General features: G+C 41.5%; 1 protein-coding gene and 1 long non-coding RNA gene across 12 annotated transcripts in view; one reads left to right on the top strand and one right to left on the bottom strand.

The window, feature by feature from the left end:
• The window catches only part of LOC148773950 (ferroxidase HEPHL1-like), a 158439-nt gene that overhangs the window by 20746 nt on the left and 118069 nt on the right, over nucleotides 1–19624 (top strand). Inside the window, exon 1 of one of the 11 annotated variants that reach the window (XR_016036287.1) lies at nucleotides 8009–8492. The exons of the other annotated variants lie outside the window; for them this stretch is intronic. The gene's annotated coding sequence lies outside the window, so the exon portion shown is untranslated. Of the gene's footprint in view, nucleotides 1–8008; nucleotides 8493–19624 lie in introns of those variants that run through there. 11 annotated transcript variants of the gene reach the window in all.
• LOC148773951 (uncharacterized) overlaps nucleotides 6791–19624 on the bottom strand; it is a 145631-nt gene continuing 132797 nt past the window's right edge. Inside the window, exons 6-7 of the long non-coding RNA XR_016036303.1 lie at nucleotides 15861–16006; nucleotides 6791–7417 (exon numbers count right to left, since the gene is read on the bottom strand). This is a non-coding gene — a long non-coding RNA (uncharacterized LOC148773951). The remainder of the gene's footprint in view (nucleotides 7418–15860; nucleotides 16007–19624) is intronic.

The following is a 19624-nucleotide window of genomic DNA, read 5'->3' on the forward strand; positions in this document are numbered from 1 at the left end:
AGAGATCTCTAGTCTTTCCCATTCTAATGTGTTCCTCTATTTGTTTGCACTGATCACTGAGGAAGGCTTTCTTATCTCTCCTTGCTGTTCTTTGAAATAGCAAGATTGTTTGGCCACCTGATGGGAAGAACTGACTCATTGGGAAAGACCCTAATACTGGGAAAGGTTGAAGGCGGGAGGAGAAGGGGACGACAGAGGATGAGATGGTTGGATGGCATCACCAACTCAGTGGACATGAGTTTAAGTAAACTCTGAATTGGTGATGGACAGGGATGCTGCAGTCTATGGGGTCTCAAAGAGTTGGACACAACTGAGCAACTGAACTGAATATTAAGTAATCTGAAGTTCACAGAATTTGTTCGCATTAGTTCTCTGCTGTTTTCTGGAAGAGATTGTGTAGAATTGGTGTTCTTTTAAAATTGTTAGATTTTTACCAGTGAAAGCATCAGGCCTGAATATCTTTTTTCAGGAGATTTTAAACTGCACATTCAATCTGTCGAATAGTTATAGGACTCTTCAGATTATCAGTTTCATCTTGGGTGAGTTTTGGTAGTCTGACTTATGAAGAATTGGTCTACTTCATCTAACTTGTCTGTTTTATATGCATAGAGTTGTTTGTAATATTAGTTATATATTTTTAGCATTTTTATTGGAAAGTGAAAGTTAGTTTTGGCTGTGCTGGGTTGTCATTGCTGCGTGCAGTCTTTCCCTAGTTGCAGAGTATGGGTGCTGCTCTTTGTTTTAGGCTTTTCATTGTGCTGGCTTCTCTTGTTGGAGAGCCTGGGCTTTAGAGTGTGGGCTTCAGTAGTTGTGGCACACGGGCATGTCACTCTGAAGCATGAGGGATCATCCTGGACCAGGGATCGAACCTGTGTCCCCTGCATTGGCAGGCGGATTCTTAACCCCTGGGCACTAGGGAAGTCCTTCCTTATTCTATTTTTAATGTCAGTACAGTCTCTAGTGATACCCTCTTTTTCATTCTTGATATTGGTTAAGTTGTGTTTCTCTGTCTTTTTAAGTTATTCGTCCTAGAACCCTATCAATTGTACTGAAGTTTTCAAAGAACCATCTCTCGGGTTGAGTGATATTTTTTAAAAAATTGATTTTCTGATTTCAGTGTCGTTGACTTCTCTTCTTTATTATTTCCTTTCCTTTGCTTGCTTTTGCTCTATTTTGCTCTTTTTGGTTATTGTGAATAACACTACTCTGTTATGAACATTCATACGCACATTTTTGCTTCAGTTCAGGTCAGTCGCTCAGTCGTGTCCGACTCTTTGCAACCCCATGGACTGTAGCTTGCCAGGCCTCCCTGTCCATCACCAACTCCCAGAGCTTGCTCAAACTCCTGTGCATTTAGTCGGTGATGCCATCTCATCCTCTGTCGTCCCCTTCTCCTCCCGCCTTCCGTCTTTCCCAGCATCAGGGTCTTTCCCAACGAGTCAGTTCTTCCCATCAGGTGGCCAAAGTATTGGAGTTTCAGCTTCAGCATCAGTCCTTCCAGTGAGTATTCAGGACGGATTTCCTTTATGATAGAGTGGTTTGATCTCCTTTCTGTCCAAGGGACTCTCAAGAGTCTTCTCCAACACCACAGTTCAAAAGCATCAGTTCTTCGGCGATCAGCTTTCTTTATAGTTCAACTCTTGCATCCATACATGACAACCAGAAAACCCATAGCTTTGACTAGATGGACCTTTGTTGGCAAGTGATGTCACTGCTTTTTAATGTGCCATCTAGGATGGTCATAACTTTTCTGCCAAGGAGCAAGTGTGTTTTAATTTCATGGCTGCAGTCACCATCTGCAGTGATTTGGGAGCCCCCCCAAAATAGTCTCTCACGGTTTCCAATGTTTCCCTGTTTGCCATGAAGTGATGGGACTGGATGTCGTGGTCTTAGTTTTCTGAATGTTGTGTTTTAAGCCAAGTTTTGTTTTGTTTTTTTACAGTCCAGGTCTTTATTTTTACACCCATCGGGCCATGAATTCATAGGGAATGGGCTCCAACACTTCGGGTTCCTTTCCATGGGTCCTCACAAAGTGTGCTTCTCTGGGTGGAGCAGGCTGGCGCTTCAGCTAAACCCAAGTCCCTTTCTCTTTGGCTTCCTTCTTTTTCTGATCGTTTTCCTTCACACGTTTCAGAAAGCTATCTCGGCTCTTAGAGTGCTTAATATGCTCGATATGCAGATTAATTCTCTTGGCGAGAATCTTGCCCTTAACTTGTTTATTTACAATGATGCCAACAGCATGCTGGGTGACATCGTTGACTCTCCCAAGTTTTGCCATGGTAACATTTGTGGGGCATTCCTTGTTGAACAGTACCCATTCCCTTGATACCTACAATATGCCCCTTGTAGATTCGCATGTGTGTGGCCAAAGGAACAACTCCGTGTTTTCTAAAAGGCCTAGAGAACATGTAGCGGGCGTCCCTCCTCTTCCCCTTTGTGATGGTCGTTTTGGCGAATTAGCCTGAGGGGCCGGGGGAGAGATAGAAGGCGGCGGGATAACCCGGACTTTTTCACGCTCCTCTTTCACTGTCATCCAGAGGCTCTTTGGTTCTTTGCTTTCTGCCATGAGGGTCGTGTCATCTGCACATCCGAGGTTATTGATATTTCTCCCGGCAGTCTTGAGTCCGGCTTGTGCTTTGTCCAGTCTGGCATTTCGCATGATGTACTCTGCATAGAAGTTAAATAAGCAGGATTATTTTTGCTTAGTTAAAATTATTTGAGGTAATTCCTAGGAGTGGAATTGCAGGGTCATGTGACAGATTTATGTTTAACTGCTTGAATAGTCGCCAAACTGTTTTCCGTAGTGGTTGCCTTATTTTGCATTCCCGTCAGCAAATTTTTTTTGTACCTAGTCCAGCAATCTTCCTCTCTTATGTGGTCGGTAGTTCATTTATATATAATGCAATTGGTGAGGTACTTGGGTTAAATCTGCCATCTTATTATTCGATTTCCGTGTTTCCAAACTCTTTTTCTTTTTTTCTCTCCTGTCTTGACTTCTTTTGTATTACTGTATTTCTCTCCCTGATTACCTAGTTAGTTGTGCATTCTTGTATTGCTTACTCCAGAAATTAGGATATGTACTCTTGACTTGCAATATTCTAATAAAAATAACAACTTTGGTCACTCTCCCATTAGTGTTCCTCTGAGCCCTGTCTTTATCATTTTATTATTACACATAATTATTTTGTATTTTATATGTCTTTAAGGCATTATGTTTGGTTTTTACAGAGAATATTCATTTCTGTTTTCCCACACATTGACCTCTTTTGTGGCTTTTAATTCCTTTTGAATTTTCATCTTACTTTTATCTTTTAGTGTAGGTTTGGGCCAGTTAATTTTTCTGTTTTTGCCTATCTGAAAATGTGTTTACTTTGCCTTCACTTATTAAAGGGTATTTCTGCTGACCATGGTATTATGGTGAGCAGTTGTTTTCTCTTAGTTCTCTGAATAAGTCATTCTGTTGTTTTCTAGCATTCCAAAGTCCAGCAGTAGTTGTTCTGTTGAAGGTAAGGTGTCTTTTTTCCCCCCACTGGTTGTTTTTCCGATATTTTTCGTTGGTTTTCCACAGTCTAAATGTGATATGCTTAGGTGTATTTTTTGTATGTATTCTTTTAGGGATTTGCATACCTGTTTGAATCTATAGAAAAGTGAAAGTGAAGTCGCTCAGTCGTGTCCGACTCATTGTGACCCCATGGACTGTAGCCTACCAGGCTCCTCTGTCCATGGGATTTTCCAGGCAAGAGTACTGGAGCGGGTTGCCAGATCTATGGGTTTTCTTTAATCAGTTTTAACAAACTCTTGACCATCATCTTGTTATATATTGCCTCTGTTCCTTCTTTCTTCCCTCTTTTGAGGTTCTAGTTATCTATATCCTAAACATTTTCATGTATTTTATACATCTGTTATGGTTTTTTCTGTATTTTTCAGTAGGTTTTGGTCTGTGTGCTTCTGGTTTGGATATTTTCTACTGACTTGTTTTCCATTTTGCCAGTTCTTTCTTCTGGTATATCTAATGAGCTCGTTACGTCATCATTTATGTATTTCACTTACAGAAGTTCCATTTGGTCCTTCTCATGATGGATTCCAATTTTCTGGAATCCTTCGTCTTTTATTTTCTCAAACATATTTCTCATGTACCGTCTTGGGACTAAGCTGAGTTGACGCTGGGTTTCGGTTTTGACCAGCCTCTGCCTCCCTGTCATTTGCCCCCACTGATGATGTGTGGTCACTCAGGGGAGGGGCTTCCAGCTGCGAGTGAGTTATGCCCATTTCCCCTAGCTGGACTTGAGCCTCTAATTTATGTTTCCTTATACTGATAACACTGCCAAAATCTCCACTCTGCTTTTCAGAGGCTTTGTGCTAACCTCCTGCCCTATGCATCTCCAGAATTGTTAAATATCTTGAAGGGAAAATTAGCTCTGTGTCAGGCCCAAACCTCGGAACTTCCCCGTTCACCCATCTGTCCCTTTTGTTTTGAGTTTTGTCTGTAGTCTTTTTTTTCCTTCTAATTTTTATTTTATATTGGAGCATCATTGAGTCACAGTGTTGTGTTAGTTTCAGGGGGTACAGCAAGGTGATTCAGTTAAATATACACATGTACTGTCTATGGTCTTGCACGCCTACCAGAGCCCTGCTGGTTTCTTGGTTCTCTAGCATCAGCCTAGGCAAAACTTGCGTCTCAGTCTCTTGCCTTACACCCAGGTTCAGCAGATACCTCCTTGGAGAAGTGGCCGCACTTATCGGGCCACCTCTGCATGCTTCCCTGCTCTCTGATTCCTGGTCTGTCTAGTTCTTTTCCTTCAGTAGTTCTCTAGTAGCCTTCAAGAGATACTTTAAAACTTTTCCTGTATTTTGAAGTTGTTCTTGATGGGAACATTGATTTAATTTAAAGTTATTCATTTAAAATGATTTCTTCATGCTTGGAAGTGCTGGTTGCATATAGTGTGTTATATGTTATTATATATAAATATATGTTATATTTATTGTATATAGTGTGTGTGTGTATATATATATATACACTACATACATACTATTATATGTAGTGTTATTTTATATTCGTCCGTCCATGGGATTTTCCAGGCAAGAGTACTGGAGTGGGGTGCCATTGACTTCTCCAGTATACTGTATAGTAATAGTGATAAGCCTTTGACTGTGTCGATCACAATAAACTGTGGAACATTTTGAAAGAGATGGGAATCCCAGACCACCTGACCTGCCTCTTGAGAAACCTGTATGCAGGTCAGGAAGCAACAGTTAGAACTGTCCGTGGAACAACAGACTGGTTCCAAATAGGAAAAGGGGTGCGTCAAGGCTGTATATTGTCACCTTGCTTATTTAACTTATATGCAGAGTACATCATGAGGAACGCTGGGCTGGAAGAAGCACAAGCTGGAATCAAGATTGCCGGGAGAAATATCAATAACCTCAGATATGCAGATGACACTACCCTTATGGCAGAAAGTGAAGAGGAACTCAAAAGCCTCTTGATGAAAGTGAAAGAGGAGAGTGAAAAGGTTGGCTTAAAGCTCAACATTCAGAAAACAAAGATCATGGCATCTGGTCCCATCACTTCATGGGAAATAGATGGAAAAACAGTGGAAACAGTGTCAGACTTTATTTTTTTGGGCTCCAAAATCACTGCAGATGCTGATTGCAGCCATGAAATTAAAAGACGCTTGCTCCTTGGAAGGAAAGTTGTGACCAACCTTGATAGTATATTAAAAAGCAGAGACATTACTTTGCCAACCAAGGTCCGTCTAGTCAAGGCAATGGTTTTTCCCGCGGTCATGTATGGATGTGAGAGTTGGACTGTGAAGAAAGCTGATCGCCGAAGAATCGATGCTTTTGACCTGTGGTGCTGGAGAAGACTCTTGAGAGTCCCTGGGACTGCAAGGAGATCCAACCAGTCCATTCTAAAGGAGATCAATCCTGGGTGTTCATTGGAGGGACTGATGCTAAAGCTGAAACTGCAATACTTTGGCCACCTCATGCGACGAGTTGACTCACTGGAAAAGACTCTGATGCTGGGAAAGGTTGGGGGCGGGAGGAGAAGGGGACGACAGAGAATGAGATGGCTGGATGGCATCACCGACTCTGTGGACATGAGTTTGAGTGTACTCCGGGAGTTGGTGATGGACAGGGAGGCCTGGCGTGCTGTGGCTCATGGGGTCGCGGAGAGTCGGACACGACTGAGCAACTGAACTGAACTGAATAGTGATAAGAAGTGGTAAAGGGATCGTCCCATATAGTTATCTATCAGTTATCACGTCTGTTACACAGTTAACTTCTTTGAACACCTGTTTCTCTAAGTGACACTCGGTTTTGTGACTGCGTTGTGTATAGAAGCCTTCTGGAAAATGTTTTATATCAAATTAGAAATAAATTGATTGAGTCTTAGTGGAAAGGCCTTGTGGTGAGACTATGTTATGAGGTAAAAGTCAGCAATGACTCTGAAACTGATTATATAAACATGTGAAAAAAATACTTGGTAGTCAAAAGGGATAATTGATCCCTTCCTGTGGTTATGATGATAATTTTAGTATGGTTTTATGTTTGGGGCCACTATTTTTTCTGTTTCCTTAATATCAGCTTACAGTATTAGCTCTGTTTACATCGTGTGCTTTCAGAGTTCAAAGAACTCTAGTGTATGTTTTTAAATTTTGCTTTTAATGTAAAAAGAACAGGCAAATATGAGACCAAAGTGATATCTCTTCCGTTACCTGCCACCTCAAAATGTATACCCCTGTGTGTAACGACTGCTCTTCCTCTCCTACCCTCTCCTTTCATTTTTTGTCCTCCTCTCCTATTGATATATGTTAGTTGACAAAAATACAGAAATTGAAGTACATAAGAAAAACAAATTTGAAATCTCTTGTAATCCCATTGCCAAGCAGTAGTCAGGTTTCTGAGCATTTGACACATATCTTTTGTGGGTTTTTCTGTGTAAAATGGACTGTATGTATTGTTATTTGTCGTTCTGAGCTAGGTGTTTTCATTAATATCACCTGTAATAATTAAAATATCCGTATAGATTCTGTAATACACCTCATACTTAACCAAATCAGAATCTCTAGGGTAGGGTGAAGAGGGTTTTGTTGAAAAACACAAAAACTTCCCTTCAGAAGATTTTAATTGCCTTCAGAAATCTTCTAAAACAGAAAAAACAGGAATATTGCCATATTATATGTGAAGAAAACTTTGACTTGTATACAACTGTCCATCTAATGATTTGGTTTGGACTTTTCCCGGCCATTCCGCCCTGGGGTGAATTTGGACTGCTCTCGGGACTTCCGGCCATCTCTCTGTGCGCTCTGTGCTCCTGTGTGGAGTACGGACGTGTCACCCTTCCCTGCCGCGGGCTGTCAGCAGGCTCACAGTGAGTGCTCGAAGCTCAGGGAGCTGTTTGGTGTTCCTTGGCCTGAAGATATGGAATGCAGTAGGTGTGAAAATCATAGATTTTTCATGGACCATTGCTTCTTTTGCAGCATATTTAAAATTATTTGTCTTCTGGTTCATCAGTTTTTAAGAATTTTTGAAGTGTGTATATTACTTATAATTTTGAACAGAAGTTTCATGCCTCAGAGCTGTTCATTTCCTTAGGAATTTGGAATGGAATGAGAAAGGTGGAAAAAGAAAAACATTTCTGTGAAGAAAATTTTAAAGTAATTAAGAAAAACGTAATCAAGATATTGATTGTTTGATATGTTTCCCTTGCAGTTCCCCCCCACCCCCGGTTATAAAAGTAATGCCATTTATAAAAGATTAGAAGATATAGAGAACATAATCATTTGTTGCCTCATTATTAAATATCTTTAATGATTTAATGGGACTGGAATATCTTTATGATTTCGGTGTTATTGACTACAGTAGTTCTGTCATTTCTGTTTTTCTTTTTTTCAGTTTTGTTTTTTTGACCATGCAACATGTGGGATCTAAGTTCCCTGATCAGAGATAGAACCCGTGGCCTCTGCACTGGAAGCACGAAGTCAACCACTGGACTGCCAGGGAAGTCCCTTGGTTCTGTTTTACTGTCATGTATTAACATACTCAGACCCAGAAAATGTCAGATACTTTTCAAATCACTTCCAATATATAGATTGTAAGCATTTCCTAAAGGCCTGAGGACATTTACCTGACAGTCTTACAGATTTGTTTAAGAGAACATAATTGTTAGTAATAACGTGTATGGTAGTAATACTGCATTTTTTTATACTATAATGTTGTGCCTTTTCGTGTTCTTAAATGTTCCAAGGATAAAGCATAGATGAATACCTATAAAACTCTTACTGTCTAGCTTTGTCCAATAATATTTTGCAGTGTTTGCTTCAGACTTTTTTTTTGTCCACACCCAAGATCCCACATGGCTTGCAGGATCTTAGTTCCCCCAACTAAGGATGGAACCTGGGGCCCAGACAGTGAGAATACCAAGTCCTAACCATTGGATCACCAGGGAATGCCCCAGATTTCTTTTTTAAAGAAATAAAACAGTACAGGTAGAGTTGAAGATTCCTTTGTTAGTATCCATCTTGATTTCATTTCCCTCTTTTCTCCCCAGAGATGAGATCATCATTGTGTTGAATTTGTCGTTAATTCTTCTTATGTTTGTGTTTATACTCTTACTGTACATCACAAGCATATCCATAAGCAACATTCTATACTTTTTTACGTTCCATATATATATATATATATATATATAAAAATATATAATGTTGTACATGTATCTGTGTTTATATCTGTATCCGTTGTTTATATTTGTTAGTCTGGTTCTTTCCTCTTAATTGCTGTGTAATGGCCAATTGTGTTAATACTACTATCTGGAGTTACTTAGCATCTTCTACTGATGGTTATTTAAGTATTTCCAAGGGTTTGCTATTATGGGCAGTGCTGCACGGAACACTTTTGATAAAAACCTGCAGCTTAGAAAGCCAAATCCTTAGAAGGGTGTAGCACTGGATCATTACCATTGCCTCACGCTCTCATGCTCCTTGCTAGTCAGCCCATGTCTGTGCCATCCTCTGGAGGCAACTGCTGTTTAGCATCCTCCCTAGGTGATCACTGTGTATTCTAGAGCTTCATACAAATGAAGCCATACGTGTATAACTCTCATTGTGCTTGAGTTAAGAGTGCTCTTCTTTGCTCTGTTTTCAAGACTCACTAATGGTTTTGTGCTCATTAATAGTTCTTTCCTTTTCCTTATCTTCCATTGTATAGATTACTGTATTTTGCTTATCCATTCTCCTATTGCTAGACAGTTTAAACCATAGCCGCTCTATTTGCTCTTTGTCTTTAGTCAGTTTCCAGTGTGGTCGACGGGAAGGTTTCTCTTCATTCTCCTCAGCACTTATGCCAAATCTATGTCACTCACTTCAAACCTGAATTTCATTTCACCGTCATTCCGTATGTGACCCCTACTCCCCTCAACCTCAGTCTGTCCTCCTCTCCCGAAAATCACTTCAGCGTTTTGTGCAAACTTTTGTGGTCTGCTACATCTCAGTCCAGTCCTTCTCAGTTTCCTTTCTTGCATCTTCTTCTTCTTCCTGGTGCTTCTTAGCAGTCTGTTTCTGTTCTTTTTGATTCTACATGCTTCCTCTGGGTAATTTCATCTCACTGATTTTAACTGTTCCTCACACACTGATGCCTCCTGAATCGAAATCTATAGCCTTGTCATCTTTCTGGTAAGTTCCAAATCCGCCTAACAAGCAGCCGTTGGATATCCTAACCTGAATTTGTCTCAAGTACCTCAACTTCAACATGTCTAAAATTGATTTTACTCCTTGCTCATTTTTTTTTTTAATTCCTAGAAGGCATATTGCTCCTTCATTGACCCAAGCTCCCACATCCAGTCAGTTGTAGATTCTGCTGCTTTTATTTAACTAATTTCACAGCTGTCTCATTCTCATTGCCTTATCTGGTTTTAGTTATGGCTCATCAGATATTTCTGCTCTCAATTTTGTACAGCTCAAATGTCTTCCATACTCCTTCTAGTCATCTTTCTATTTAACTTGTATGTGGGGTGAGCGCTCAGTCATGTAGAACTCTTTGAGACCCCATGGACTATATATAGAGCCCGCCAGACTCCTCTGTCCACGCGTGAAATTTTGCCGGCAAGAATATTGGAGTGGGTTGCCATTTCCTTCTCCAGGGGATCTTTCTGACCCCAGGATTGAACCCACGTCTCTTGTGTCTCCTGCAGTAGCAGGCAGATTCTTTACCAGTTGAGCCACCAGGGAAGCTGTTAAGTTGGGTAAGGGCTATATGAGTATATTTAGTCAACAGTCATCCATTCAGCAAATATCAATTGGATGTATTCCATGTGCTCGACCGGAGAAGGCAGTGGCAACCCACTCCAGTACTCTTGCCTGGAAAATCCCATGGGCAGAGGAGCCTGGAAGGCTGCAGTCCATGGGGTCCCTAAGAGTCAGACACAGCTGAGCGACTTCATTTTCACTTTTGACTTTCGTGCATTGGAGAGGGAAATGGCAACCCACTCCAGTGTTCTTGCCTGGAGAATCCCAGGGACGGGGGTGACCCTAGTGGGCTGCCGTCTGTGGGGTCGCACAGAGTCGGACATGACTGAAGTGACTTAGCAGCAGCAGCATGTGCTAGACACCATTCCAAATAGTGGAGATGAGTAGTGAACAAAATGTGGTCTGTTCTTATGGAGCTACAGTTGTAGTGATGGTTGTAATGGTAAGATACAGATAAGTAGATAATGTCAGATAGCAGTGACTGCCAATAAGAAAGAATAGAGTTAGGTGACAGTGAAACAGTATGGAGACATTAGGGAAGTCCTTTTTAATAAGGAGACAGTGTGACAGGGATGTGAATGAAATGAGAGAACAAATGATACAGGTATCTCGGGAAGATCAGTCCAGGCAGAGGAAGCAGAGCAACTAGTGCAGAGGCTCTGCAGTGGAAGCATGCTGGTTATATTCACACAACAACGGGGACACCACAGAGGCTCGAGCCGTGTGAGTAAGGGAGAAGGGAAGGAAATTCGATCAGAAAGCACTGGGGTTGGGAGGTGTCTTTAGAGCTCCTTTATGGAATTTGGATTTGATTCTGAGTGAGTTAGAAGCTGTTGCGCGGAAGAGACATGATCATGAGCACAGGGGTGGCATGTCTTTAAAGGATCACCCTGGTTCTTGTGTACAAATGGAGATGAACTGGAAGCCACTCCAGAAATCCAAGGATGAGGTACTAATCACTCAAACTGGGTGGACGCTGTGGAGGACGTTTGGAAAGTGGTCAGATTCTAGATAGGTTGCGAAGTCGAATGACAAGAAGTGCTGGTAGGTTGTGAGGTGGATACGCAGAAGCGGTTTCAAGGAGGACCCCAAGGGTTTCGGCCTGAGCAGCTAGAAGAGTGGGATTACCATTTGTGAAAATGGAGAAACTAAGGAGTGGAAATGAAGAGTTTGGTTTTGGAAGGATTGGAAAGGAAGGAGTGGGTCTGTGGTGAGTTGGCAGTTGGATGTACAGATATGTCCATTGATATGTTTATGTCAGTGTTTACACACACATGCGTACACATGTTTCTGAAAGTGCTTACCTCTTGTGCTTACAGTTCATGCGCTCTTCGTACCCCAGCAACACTACACACACCCTGTTCGAACCTCTGTGCCTTTGCTCGCATTTTTTGTTAGAATACTGATGGCCATACTGCCAGTACAGGCAAATACTCATTCAAAAATCCTGTGTTGAGGGACTGACATGAAGTCTTTGATAATTTTGATTGCTTCATAGGTCATGCTGCTGTATCTTGTATTGTGTTTACAAGCTTGTGCCTTCTTTTGAACTCAAGGATAGAGTTTTTCAGGTGTCATTCTCTTAAAGCCCTGGCTTACTGCAGAGTTCTAATAAATGCCTCTGTGCTGTAAGTTTCTGTCATTTGTCTTTATAATCTAAGGCTTGTGAAGAAAATGGTTTGGATTAGTCAGCTTCAGTGTAAGCTTATACATGTATTTGGCAAACTTAATATCAGTGGCAGTTTCTTGGAAACGATTTGATCCATGTAGCTACTGAATATCTAGTTGATGGGAGTCTGAAGGCCTAGAAACTGATGCTGCCAAGGAAACTGAAAATGCAGGAAGTTCATGAGAACAGTACTTCCGATCATGTGAGAATGTCTGCAACACGTCCCTGTTTTTTCTGTACTGTGCGTGTGATGCTTTCTCAAGTCTGGAAAACTGTCAAAATGCAGATTTCTTTGGCCCTAACATAGGCATAATGAAATAGGATTTGAGGTGGTGAAGAATGTCTGATCCTCTCCTACCCTTCCCCATGTCCATAAGTGTCTTCTCCATGTCTGTTTCTCCGTTGTTGCCCTATAAATAGATTCTTCAGTGCTGCTTTTCTAGATGCCATATATATGCATTCGAATACAATATTTGTCTTTGTCTTTCTTACTCTCTTCACTCTGTGTGATAGCTTCTAGGTCCATCCACCTCATCAGAACCGACTCAAATGCCTTCCTTTTGATTGCTGAGTCATATTCCATTGTGCATATGTACCACAACTTCTTGATCCATTCATCTGTCAGTGGACAACTAGGTTGCTTCCATAGTCTAGCTATTGTAAATGGTGCTGCAGTGAACAATGGGATACATGGGTCTTTTTCAGCGTTGGTTTCCTCAGGGTATACGCCTGGGAGTGGGATTGCTGGGTCATATGGCGGTTTTATTCCTAGTTTTTTTAAGGAATCTCCATACCATCTTCCATAGTGGCTGTATCAATTTACATTCCCATCAACGGTGCAAGAGTGTTCCCTTTCCTCCACACACTCTCCGGCATTTATTATTTGTAGATTTTTTTGATGATATCTCATTGTAATTTTGATTTGCATTTCTCTGATAATGAGCAGTGTTGAGCATCTGTTCATGTGTTTGTTACCCATCTGTATGTCTTCTTTGGAGAAATGTCTGTTTAGGTCTTTTCCCCACGTTTTGGTTGGGTTGTTTGTTTTTCTGGCATTGAGTTGTAGGAGCTGCTTGTATATTTTGGAAATTAATCCTTTGTCTGTTGTTTCATTTGCTGTTATTTTCTCACATTCCGAGGGCTGTCTTTTCACCTTGCTTATCGTTTCCTTTGCTGTGCAAAAGCTTTCAAGTTTAATCAGGTCCCACTTGTTCACTTTTGTTTTTGTTTCCATTACTCTAGGAGGTGGGTCATAGAGTATCTTGCTTTGATTTACGTCATTGAGTGTTCTGCCTATGTTTTCCTCTAAGAGTTTTATAGTTTCTGATCTTACATTTAGGTCTTTAATCCATTTTGAGTTTATCTTTGTATAGGTGTTAGGAAGTGTTCTAATTTCATTCTTTTACATGTAGCTGTCCAGGTTTCCCAGCACCGTTTATTGAAGAGCCTGTCTTTGCCCCATTGTAAATTCTTGCCTCCTTTGTTAAAAATAAGGTACCCATAGGTGCATGGGTTTATTTCCGGGCTTTCTATCTTGTTCCATCAGTCTATATTTCTGTTTTTGTGCCAGCACCATACTATCTTGATGACTGTAGCTTTGTAGTATAATCTGAAGTCAGGAAGGTTGATTCCTCCAACTCCATTCTTTGTGAAGTCTGCTTTGGCTATTTGGGATCTTTTGTGTTTCCATATGAATTGTGCGATTTTTTGTTCTAGTTCTGTGAAAAATGCCGTTGGTAATTTGATAGGGATCACGTTGAATTTGTAGATTGTGCTTGGTAGTATAGTCCTTTTCACAGTATTGATTCTTCCGACCCAGAAACATGAAATATCTCTCCATCTGTTTGTGTCATCTTTGATTTCTTTCATCAGTGTCTTATACTTTTCTGTGTACAGTTCTTTTGTCTACTTCAGTTCAGTTCAGTCGTGACTGACTCTTTGCGACCCCATGAATCGCAGCACACCAGGCTCCCTGTCCATCACCAACTCCCGGAGTTCACACAAACTCATGTCCATCAAGTTGGGGATGCCATCCAGCCATCTCATCCTTTGTCGTCCCCTTCTCCTCCTGCCCCCAATCCCTCCCAGCATCAGAGTCTTTTCCAGTGAGTCAACTCGTCGCATGAGGTGGCCAAAGTATTGGAGTTTCAGCTTTAGCATCAGTCCTTCCAATGAACGCCCAGGATCGATCTCCTTTAGAATGGACTGGTTGACTCTCCTCACAGTCCAAGGAACTCTCAAGAGTTTTCTCCAGCACCACAGTTCAAAAGCATCAATTCTTCGGCGATCAGCTTTCTTCACAGTCCAACTCTCACATCCATACGTGACCATGGGAAAAACCATTATGCCATTAAGAGATATTAAAAACAGGTTGAGAACCTTCAGTATACATCTAGTGGGAGTCCTAGAACAAGGGGCTGTAAGAATGACTAAGGAATGATAACTAAAGAAGTACATCCTGAAATTTTCAGAACTGATAACTTGTCAAACCTCACATTAAAACTACGCTGTGCATACGAAGCAGGACAAGTAAAAATCAATCGCAATGAGAAACATTCTTTGCAACTAGAAGGCTAGAGACATTCTTTGCAACTGAAAGCTACCAGAGAGAAGAAATCTCCAAAAGATGATCAACTGTGCAGGCTTCTCAACAGCAACAATAACAGCTAGAAGATAATGAACTAATATCTTTAAAATGCTGAGTGATGATAACTTTATCCATCTAAAGCACCACTGCAGGTTGAGGACAAGAGAAAGACATTTTGGGGCAAGGACTAAAATAATTTATCTCTGGCATACCCTATCTATAAGAATTGCTAAAGAGCATCCTTTAGCAGAAAGAAAAGAGAACCCCAAGATAGGATGAGGGTGTAGTTTTTGGCAAAGTCACTCAACAATGATAATAACAGGACCAGTTATTTTTGTAAAGGTTCTTCTGAGTCTCTGGAAAATAACAACAAGGAGTATTAGGTAGGTTAAGTATGCTAGGAACGTAGTCTTGTTCAAGAAGATGGAAGTGCTGAATACTTTTAACTGTAACTTTTTCTCATAAAGCTAAGTATAAGTACATATTGTCAATGTATGTATGTATTTAATGAGCACCTGCTATGTGCCAGACACTGATCTAGGCTCTGGGAATAAGACCCCTGGGGGGAAAAAACTCCTCGTTGAGTTTATACTTTAGTAGAGGGGGAAACAGTGTCAGACTTTATTTTTTGGGGCTCCAAAATCACTGCAGATGCTGATTGCAGCCAGGAAATTAAAAGCCGCTTACTCCTTGGAAGGAAAGTTATGACCAACCTAGATAGCATATTAAAAAGCAGAGAGGTCCAACCAGTCCATTCTAAAGGAGATCAATCCTGGGTGTTCATTGGAAGGACTGATGCTAAAGCTGAAACTCCAATACTTTGGCCACCTCATGCGACGAGTTGACTCACTGGAAAAGACTCTGATGCTGGCAGGGATTGGGGGTGGGAGGAGACGGGGACGACAGAGAATGAGATGGCTGGATGGCATCACCGACTCGATGGACATGAGTTTGAGTGAACTCCGGGAGTTGGTGATGGACAGGGAGGCCTGGCGTGCTGTGATTCATGGGGTCGCAAAGAGTCACACATGACTGAGCAACTGAACTGAACTGAGGAGGAAACTATATATTGTTTAAAAACACTAGTAAGCACAAACAGGCTTGAAAGAAATACATTGGTAAATAGGAAAAGATACGCTTGACAAATGTGATGGTCTGATGAGGAAACACACTGGTGTGGCAACAGTGACGTCAGATAGAATACTGTTGACAGTGAGCACTGAAGCGCATTGGGCAGCTGGAGCATTGATTTAACACCTAACACAGCCTTAAAAGTGAAAAGTGACAGGATCAGAAGGAAAAGGGAGGAGCCCACAGATTAGCGTATCTCTATTAACACAGATAGGTGGGGACTTACCTGGCGGTCCAGTGGATAGGAATCGCCTCGCAGTGCAGGGGACATGGGTTTGATCCTTGGTCAGGGAACTAAGATCCCATGTGCTGCAGGGCAGCCAAGCCCACACACCACAGCTAAGACTCGATGGAGCCAAAGAACTACCTATCCTTAAAAACAAAAATGAATAGGTAAACAGAAAATTAGTCAAGAAAACACGTATACCTTGTTTTATTGCACTTCCCTTTATTGTGCTTTGCAGACAGTTCACTTCAGTCACTTCAGTCGCTCAGTCATGTCCAGCTCTCTGTGACCCCATGGCCTACAGCCCGCCAGGCCTCCCTGTCCATCACTAACTCCCAGGGTTTACTCAAACTCATGTCCATTGAGTTGGTGATGCCATCCAACCATCTTATCCTCTGTCGTCCCCTTCTCCTCCCACCTTCAATATTTCCCAGCATCAGGGTCTTTTCCAGTGAGTCAGTTCTTTGCATCAGGTAGCCAGAATATTAGAGTTTCAGCTTCAGCATCAGTCCTTCCAGTGAATATTCAGGACTGATTTCCTTTAGGGTGGATTGGTTGGATCTCCTTGCTGTCCAAAGGACTCTCAAGAGTCTTCTCTAACACCACAGTTAAAAGCATCGATACTTCAAGGCTTAGCTTTCTTTATAGTCGAACTCTGACATCCATGCATGACTACTGGAAAAACCATAGCTTTGACTAGACGGACCTTTGTTGGCAAAGTAATGTTGCTGGTTTTTAATATGCTGTCTGGATTGGTCATAACTTTTCTTCAAGGAGCAAGTGTTTTTAATTTCATGGCTGCCGTCACCATCTGCAGTGATTTTTGGAGTCCCCCAAAATAAAGTCTGTCATTGTTTCCACTGTTTCCCCATCTATTTGCAGTGAAATGATAGGAACAGATGCCATGATCTTAATTTGCTGAATGTTGAGTTTTCAGCAAACTTTTTTCACTTTTTCAGCTCTCCTCTTTCACTTTCATCAAGAGGCTCTTTAGTTCTTTGCTTTCTGCCATAAAGTTGGTGTCATCTGCCTATCTCTAACCCAGCGTTTCTCATGATGTCCTCTGCATAGAAGTTAAATAGGCAGGGTGACAATATACAGCCTTGATGTACTCCTTTTCCTATTTGGAACCTGTCTCTTGTTCCATGTCCAGTTCTAACTGTTGCTTCCTGACCTGCATACAGATTTCTCAAGAGGGAGGTCAGGTGATCTGGTATTCCCATCTCTTTCAGAATTTTCCAGAGTTTGTTATGATCCACACAATGGCTCTGGCCTAGTCAATAAGGCAGAAGTAGATGTTTTTCTAGAACTCTCTTGCTTTTTCCATGATCCAGCGGATGTTGGCAATTAGATCTCTGGTTCCTCTCCCTTTTCTAAATGCAGCTTGAGGATCTGGGAGTTCTCAGTTCATGTACTGTTGCAGCCTGGCTTGGAAAAATTTCAGCATTACTTTACTGGCATATGAGATGAGTGCAATTGTGCGATAGTTTGAGCATTCTTTGGCATTGCCTTTTTTTGGGATTGGAATGAAAAGTGACCTTTTCCAGTCCTATGGCCACGACTGAGTTTTCCAAATTTGCTGACATACTGAGTGCAGCACTTTCACAGCATCATCTTTTAGAATTTGAAGTAGGTCAACTGGAATTCCATCACCCCCACTAGTTTTGTTAGTAGTGATGCTTGCCAAGGCCCACTTGACTTCACGTTTCAGGATGTCTGGCTCTAGGTGAGTGATCATACCATCGTGATTCTCTGGGTCGTGAAGATCTTTTTTGTATAGTTCTTCTGTGTATTCTTGCCATCTCTTCTTAATATCTTCTGCTTCTCTTAGGTCCCTACCAAATCTGTCCTTTATTGAGCCCATCTTTGCATGACATGTTCCGTTATTATCTCTAATTTTCTTGAGGAGATCTCTAGTCTTTTCTCTTCTGCTGTTTTCCTCTATTTCTTTGCACTGATCACTGAGGAAGGCTTTCTTATCTCTCCTTGCTATTCTTTGGACCTCTGCATTCAAATGAGTGTGTCTTTCCTTTTCGCTTCTCTTCTTTTCACAGGTGTTTGTAAGGCCTCCTCAGACACCATTTTGCTTTTCTTCATTTCTTTTTCTTGGGGATGGTCTTGATTCTTGTCTCCTGTATAGAGTCACGAACCTCCATCGACGGTTCATCAGTCACTCTGTCTGTCAGATCTAATCCCTTGAATCTCTTCGTCACTTCCACTGTATAATCGTAAGGGATTTGATTTAGGTCATACCTGAATGGTCTAGTGGTTTTTCCTACTTTCTTCAATTTAAGTCTGAATTTGGCAATAAGGAGCTCATGATCTGAGCCACAGTCAACTCCCAATCTTGTTTTTGCTGGAAGGAAAGTTATGACCAACCTTGATAGTATATTAAAAAGCAGAGACATTACTTTGCCAACCAAGGTCCGTCTAGTCAAGGCTAGGTTTTTCCGTGGTCATGTATGGATGTGAGAGTTGGACTGTAAAGAAAGCTGATCGCCGAAGAATCGATGCTTTTGAACTGTGGTGTTGGAGAAGACTCTTAAGAGTCCCTTATACTGCAAGAAGATCCAACCAGTCCATTCTAAAGGAGATCAATCCTGGATGTTCATTGGAAGGACTGACGCTAAGGCTGAAACTGCAATACTTTGGCCACCTCACGCGACGAGTTGACTCACTGGAAAAGACTCTGATGCTGGGAAAGGTTGGGGGCGGGAGGAGAAGGGGACGACGGAGAATGAGATGGCTGGATGGCATCACCGACTCTGTGAACATGAGTTTGAGTGAACTCCGGGAGTTGGTGATGGACAGGGAGGCCTGGCGTGCTGTGATTCATGGGGTCGCGGAGAGTCGGACACGACTGAGCGACTGAACTGAACTGAACTGAGAGCTTCTCCATCTTTGGCGGCAAAGAATATAATCAATCTGATTTCAGTGCTGTACATCTGGTGATGTCCATGTGTGGAGTCTTCTGTTGTGTCGTTGGACGAGGGTGTTTGCTATGACCAGTGCATTCTCTTGCAAAACTCTATGAGCCTTTGCCCTGCTTCATTCTGTACTCCAAGGCCAAATTTGCCTGTTACTCCAGGTGTTTCTTGACTTCCTCCTTTTGGATTCCAGTCCTCTATAATGAAAAGGACATCTTTTTTGGGTGTGAGTTCTAGAAGGTCTTGTAGGTCTTCCTAGAACCGTTCAACCTCAGCTTCTTCAGCATTACTGGTCAAGGCATAGACTTGGATTACTGTGATACTGAAGGGTTTGCCTTGAAAACGAATAGATCGTTCTGTCATTTTTGACATTGCATCTAGGTACTGCATTTTGGACTCTTGTTTTGCAGGCACCACAGTTTTTACAAATTGAAGTCTCGTGGCAACCCTGTGTTGAGCAAATCTGTTGGTGCCTTTTTATCCAACATCTTTGCTCACTTCATATCCCTGTGTCACATTTTGGTAACAATTATCAATTGATTAGTCAATTATCAATCAATTAGTCAATTATCGTGGTGTTCACAGGCTTCACACTTACATAATTGTGTGTGTGTGTGTTTCCTATGTTGAAACAATTTGGATTTGGAGGAAATATCCCAACAAGATTATGACCTCAGCTGCCACCAGGTATGATGAAATCTTCAACCTAAAAACGTACTCAGAAAAGATAGCCAGGTAGAACCAGGCTTAAGGCCTGTTCCTTACTAATTCAGAATATTTGAGGGAAAGCCAATCTTTTTTTAAAAAACTCAAAATTATCATCTTAAAATTAAAAAC

This window comes from Moschus berezovskii, chromosome 25 (assembly GCF_049115385.1).
Source record: "Moschus berezovskii isolate FMDL1 chromosome 25, NW_MosBer_1.0, whole genome shotgun sequence".
In the NCBI taxonomy this organism is placed as follows: domain Eukaryota; kingdom Metazoa; phylum Chordata; class Mammalia; order Artiodactyla; family Moschidae; genus Moschus; species Moschus berezovskii.